The sequence below is a fragment of the Solanum pennellii genome, chromosome 7, assembly GCF_001406875.1.
Source record: "Solanum pennellii chromosome 7, SPENNV200".
Taxonomy (NCBI): domain Eukaryota; kingdom Viridiplantae; phylum Streptophyta; class Magnoliopsida; order Solanales; family Solanaceae; genus Solanum; species Solanum pennellii.
In genome coordinates, this window is record NC_028643.1 from 29,955,102 (window position 1) to 29,961,160 (window position 6,059).

The following is a 6,059-nucleotide window of genomic DNA, read 5'->3' on the forward strand; positions in this document are numbered from 1 at the left end:
CCCCATGGACAGTGAGTACGTCCATGGGGCGTGCTGTAGATTCGTGGTTCATGGGATGCCGCTCCTCTTCAAGACCCTTTGACCCACGACCTATCTCTACGGAGCATGGATAGACCTATGCCTAATAGGTCAAAGATTTTAGCAGCTAGGACAGTTTTGTGTCTAGGATTTAGGGTCCTTCTCAAGGATTCCTTGGGTGGTCCTTTGAGGGTCCTACCTTTACGTCTAACCCCTAAACACCTAGCCCTAGGTTGGGAAAGCCATTTTACAATATCAACCTCAAAAAATCTCACGTAAGGCTCTAGTTCCACCTACTAGTTTTACGTTAGGCTCTAGCTTAGTCTTCTAGTTTTATAGGGTGTTACAAAAAGTCAAGGGCACCATAGCCAATACAAGTGGCTCTAGAACTAAGTTTATCGTAAATGTTTTGTATATTCCATACCTTGATTGAAACCTTCTCAGTGTTGATCAATTAATGGAGAATGGATTCAATATGTTCTTCAAAAACAAAACTTGTGTAATAGAAGGTCCATCAGGTGATGAAATATTCAAGGTCACAATGGACGGGAGGTGTTTCCCGCTGAATCCTTTGGGAGAAGAGCAGACATTTTTTCTTACGTCAGACAATTCTATAGAAGTTTGGCATAAAAGAATGGGAAATTTTCATCATCAAGGTATGATATTCTTGCAAATAAAGGAACTATTGAATGATCTACCAAGACAGCAGAATCGGTGGACAGGTTGCCAAGCTTGTTTTCTTGGAAAAATGAACAGGTTACCCTTTCCCTAAAAAATTGGAGAGCGTCAAAAAGCTTCAACTCATTCATAGAGACCTGTGTGGGCCTCATAGAACACCATATTTAAATGATAGTATTTGATACATTGCATTTATTGATGAGATACTAGAATGACCTGGATATTTTTCTTAAAATCAACTCTAAGGTAGCTGATGTGTTTTGGAACTTTAAGGCAAAGGTGGAAAATCAAAGTGGCTGCAAAATTCAGAATTTAAGGTCTAATAATGGAAAAGGAGTACAGTTCAAATCAGTTCAAAATACTCTATGACAAAGCTAGTATAAAATACTCTATAATGGAGAGGACTAGGTGCATGTAGTATGAGAAATATCTTCCAAAAAGTTTATGGGCGGAGGCTACCAGCTTTACTGTTTTTTTGCCAAACTGACTCCCTTCTAGATCTGTAAAGGATAAAACACCATATGAAGCATGGTATGGTCATAAACCCTCATTGCAATTTCTCAAAATTTTTGGTTGATTGTTTTTCCCTTATATACCACAAGTTGAAAGAGATAATCTTGATAAAAAGGCAATTTCTGGCAACTTTATTGGCTACAGTGTTTTCTTTATAGCATATAAGGTCTATGAACCTCAAACGGAGAAAATTGTTGTAAGTAGAGATCTCCACTTCATTGAGGAATAGCACAGAATTGTGAGAAGCCCAAAAACAATCCACCAGTTGACAGTCTATTAGATCCAAAAGATCTAGTAGATGATCCTCCTGTTAGAGGCATGCGTTTGATCTCTAATATCTATCAGAGATGTAATACCGCAATTTCTTAGATCGCAATATATGAGGAAGCAGAAGGGGATGACAAATGGGTGGAAGCAATGAGGTGGAGATGATGATCGGAAAAAATAAAATATGGGTGCTTGTTAAGAAACCTCTACACAGAATGATCATTGGTGTAAAATGGGTCTTCAGGACAAAGCCAAATGTTAATGTTTCCATCAACAAACACAAAGCAAGGCTTGTAGTGAAAGCTTACACTCACTAGTTTCAAATAGACTACTCAAAATATTTCGCACCAGTTGCTCGACTTGACACAATCAGATTGCTACTAGCCATTGCAGTGGAAAGAGGTAGAGTGATTATCAACTTGATGTTAAGTCGGTCTTTCTCAATGGTCTTCTCCAACAGGAGATTTATGTTGAGCAACCGGATGACTTTGTCGTCAAGGGGCAAGAAAATAAGGTTTATATGCTCAAGAAAGCTCTCTATGGTTTAAAGCAAGCACCAAGAGCTTGGTATAGCAAGATTGCGCTAATCAGTCGTTATGTTATTTTTCTCAAAAATGTTTTTCCTTTTAACATTATGTTCCTAGACGTAAGGAAAAAAATTTCTAGTTGAAGGAGAAATCCAATGTCAGTTACCACTCAAAATCCATGTCTTGATATGCCACCAACTATACCACTTTCCTTAGACTCCAATTTACCTAAACCATCAATCAACGATACTGCAGCTTCTTATACTTCAGGTGATTTGCCACTTTTTTTTCCTTCTTCTCGTCATCGTACCACCTCACATACACAACCTGCTTCTTCGATAACGTATTTAAACGTAAATCCAACACCAAACCCGACAACTCTATTTCTGGCCATCAATTAACCATTATCAACTTCTTCACTTCCTGGCAAAGAAAATCCCTCGACTCCATCATCTCCAACCCCTCCCAGAGAAACCCCTTTCATGCCAATTTCAGAGCCTATACCAATTCGAATAACTACTAGGTCCCAGATTAATATTATAAAGTATAAAAGAAAATAAAGTTTTTTCGATTCATTTCACTCATACACCAACAACCTAAAATAGGCCACCATCCATGACAAATGGAGACAAGTTATGAAAGCAGAATATGATGTTTTGATGGAAAATTGGACTTGCGAATTGCTACCAAAGACTTAAGGAAGAATGTTGTGGATTGAAAATGGTTGTATCGCATTAAAAGAAAAGCAGATGGATTTATAGATCGATACAAAGCTCGCTTTGGGGTTCACGTAACACCCTATATTGGATTTTCATCAAACCTTCAATCCTGTTATCAAGCCCAGGGCTGTTCAAAACCGAACCGAAATGGATAAGCTGAACCAACAAAAAAGTTATTGGTTTATAGTATTGGGTTATTGGTTTAGTAGTTTTGATAAGAGTTTTGATTTTTTTTGTTATCGAGTTATCGGTTCTTAACGGTATGAAGTTTTTTCTTGACGGGTTAACCGATAACCCGATACTAAATTAAATAATTATATTTATAGCATTTTGTATAGAAAGTCCTCGACTTAGAGTTTGATTTCCTACTTTTATTTTTGGTTGTCTCAAACACTTGGTTATTCAACTATGTAAAAGTGTTTGCTTTTGACCAAGATGTAACATGTGAACTCAAGTGCATGGTTTATTTGGTTTGTTACCTTGTTTCTAAGTGATTTTCAATGTTTTTTCTTTTGTGTCAAATCTCCAATAACCAAATCGATAACGATGAAAAATTGATAAATCAATAATCGAAAAGTCAATATCTTAATGGTTCTATAACGGTTTAGCATCTCTACAAACCGATAACCAATAAGACAACTCGATAAACTTCAAAACCGAATCGAACCAACCGATACGCAGCCCTAATCAAGCCCACAACAGTGTGACTTGTATTATCCATTGTAGTGCAGTACAATGAGCCAATTCATGAACTCTATGTTAGCATTGCTTTCCTACAAGGTAAGTTATAAGTTAAGAGGTTTTTATGTCTCAACCTCAACATTTTGTTAATTCCCAATTCCCTTCTCATGTTTGCAGATTAAAAGTCATTTATGGTCTTAAACAAGCCCCACGTGCTTGGTAGACTGCATTGTGAAATAATCTTCAGAAAATGGGAAATATCAAGTTTGAATTCGATGCTTCTTTGTTTATTTTGAAAAATTTGGCTGCAAATATTTATGTACTCATCTATGCAGATTACATTTTGATCACAGGAAGTCATCCCATCTTGATTAGATATGTTATTGATTCCTTGGTTCTCAATTTTCTTTGAAGTATCTTACTTACTTGGAGTACTTTTTGGATATCGAAGTTAGAAAAGTGCAAGATGGTCTTATTCTCTCTCAATCCAAATACATTCTTAGCATTTTGTCTGAATTTGATATGAAAAATTGTAAATTTGTCTTGACACCAATGTGCTCTGGTAAGCTACCTCGGGCAACTGATGGTTCTCCACCTGCTAAAGCTTACATTCTACAAGCTCACCCTTGGTAAGTTACAATATTTATCATTCACACAAACAAATATATTATGAATGAACCCACTATTGAATACTAGATAGCGGTTAAAAGGATAATACGGTATCTTAAAGCCAGGATAACTTCAGGTCTTTGAATTCTTCAAAACTCAAGGTATGATCTTTACATGTACATGGATGTTGATTATGCCAAGGTGAATGACAAAATATCCACACAATGATATCTTGTTTCCTTTGGGCCCAATCCAGTGTATTGTCGTCAAAAATCAACAAGTTGTAGCTCGCTCATCCACTGAAGAAGAATACAAATCAATTGCAAATGTGTTTTATAAGCTCAACTTACTCAATGAATTGTTTGGCAATTAAAAAATACTTTCTCAGTCTACAATTGTTTGGCAAAAATTCTAAAAGTAAATGTCCAAAATTAATTGTTAATTAGATAATCAACAAATAATCAATCACTTTTTCTCAAATTTGTCCTTAATGATGGTGTAACTCAATTAAAAAGTTATGTAGACTACTGAATATTCTATAGTAAAGTTATATTAATCAAATTACACCTTGTAAATTTTTCTTTATGAAAAACAATTGTGGACAAAGAGAGTAGTTAATTAAAAATGAGTCCTTCAAATCTTAAAAATTTAATAAAAATGACAAATAATATTAATTAAATAAAAATATGTTTACTCTATACTTTTCGGCAACTTCTTCAGTTGTCCCGATGTTATTAATTTAATACTTTTATTAATAAGAATATTTATCCAGTAACAGCTGATTAATCAAACTTGAACTCAATATTTTTTGAAAATACAAGCATCACTTGCACTTTACTATCCATGTTTGACAAAAATGTATACTCTTTTCACATTTTAATACTTCATACGTGTATTTGACTGATCCAAAAAAACCATACAACATTAATAACCATCATGACATCTAAGTAGTTGAGCCTATTTTGTGCTTAACACTGATCATTAAATCTGTTAACCACTAGTAATCACAACTTAAGCTATGTTATTTAGCTACTAACCACTATCAAACATACATGGAATTAAATATCATATAAGCCAGCTAATCTTATACATCATAATACTATAAATATAATAGAAAAAATAATTCCAAAACTAACTAATATAATAAAAAAAATAGATTTAAACATTGAGAATAGAATAAGCGATCAGAACCTGTCGAGATTCACTATTAACATCACACAATTGAGTTGTCAGTGGATTGACAGACTAATGAATTTATATCATCACTTCGCTTTATAAATTATCACGCAAAAATTAAGATTGTGCTGAAATTTACTTCACACAAATAGAGAATTGTCGGCAGGTGGATTTACACCATTACAGACCAATCCCGGCACCAAATAAATATTTGGATTCAAAGAGAGTCATCACATAGGAGCGAAAGACTAAAACAAAAACAAATTAATCACAAATAACTTCATGTGAACTATGCTTCTAATCATCATATGACTCAGATCAGAAAATAAATAAAAAATAGCCTCAGAAGGAAGGCAGTAGTATAGTCGTAATCATCATTTTGATCATTAACGCAAAACTACATCATCATCGGCCCAAAAAAACAAATTATAAGAAACGGCTGCCATATCTAATCAAATAATCGGCGAGACAAGTAGAGAAAACCTAGTACCCATTGGGGTATAATGTGAGCAATGAAAGAACTCATTTATATAAGGAGTAATGGAGGCTAGGGTTTTATGGAAGTCGAGATTGTGGCTAAGAGGACAGCCCAACATAACTACTAAGATCAAAGCCCATTAAAAAAGTATGACCCAACCACTAATAACTTACATAAATTTACTATACTAGATAACTGAAGGCACATGATATAATTAATTATCTTTTAAATTTTAATTTATATTTTTTTAACCTAAATTCACATTTTATATTATTATAGTTTCTAGAATTTCATACTATTTAAAAGAATTACAAAAATCTCCTTTCAGATACATCACTATCCTCTCTCGGATACATCTCTATCCTCTCCCGGATACATCTCTATCCTCTCTCG

The 6,059-nt window shown here is 34.4% G+C and overlaps 1 long non-coding RNA gene and 3 other non-coding genes across 4 annotated transcripts; all 4 read right to left on the bottom strand.

The window, feature by feature from the left end:
• Positions 1–3,854: 3,854 nt before the first annotated feature.
• LOC114077913 lies at positions 3,855–5,756 on the bottom strand. Its single transcript, XR_003579288.1, has 2 exons — positions 5,204–5,756; positions 3,855–4,311 (listed from the first exon to the last, which is right to left on the bottom strand). It is a non-coding gene; the product is annotated as an uncharacterized LOC114077913 (long non-coding RNA).
• LOC114078130 lies at positions 5,193–5,283 on the bottom strand. The gene has a single exon (XR_003579672.1). It is a non-coding gene; the product is annotated as a small nucleolar RNA snoR14 (small nucleolar RNA).
• LOC114078193 lies at positions 5,411–5,505 on the bottom strand. Its single transcript, XR_003579734.1, has one exon. It is a non-coding gene; the product is annotated as a small nucleolar RNA snR60/Z15/Z230/Z193/J17 (small nucleolar RNA).
• LOC114078122 lies at positions 5,527–5,602 on the bottom strand. The gene has a single exon (XR_003579664.1). It is a non-coding gene; the product is annotated as a small nucleolar RNA U83 (small nucleolar RNA).
• Positions 5,757–6,059: the final 303 nt, after the last annotated feature.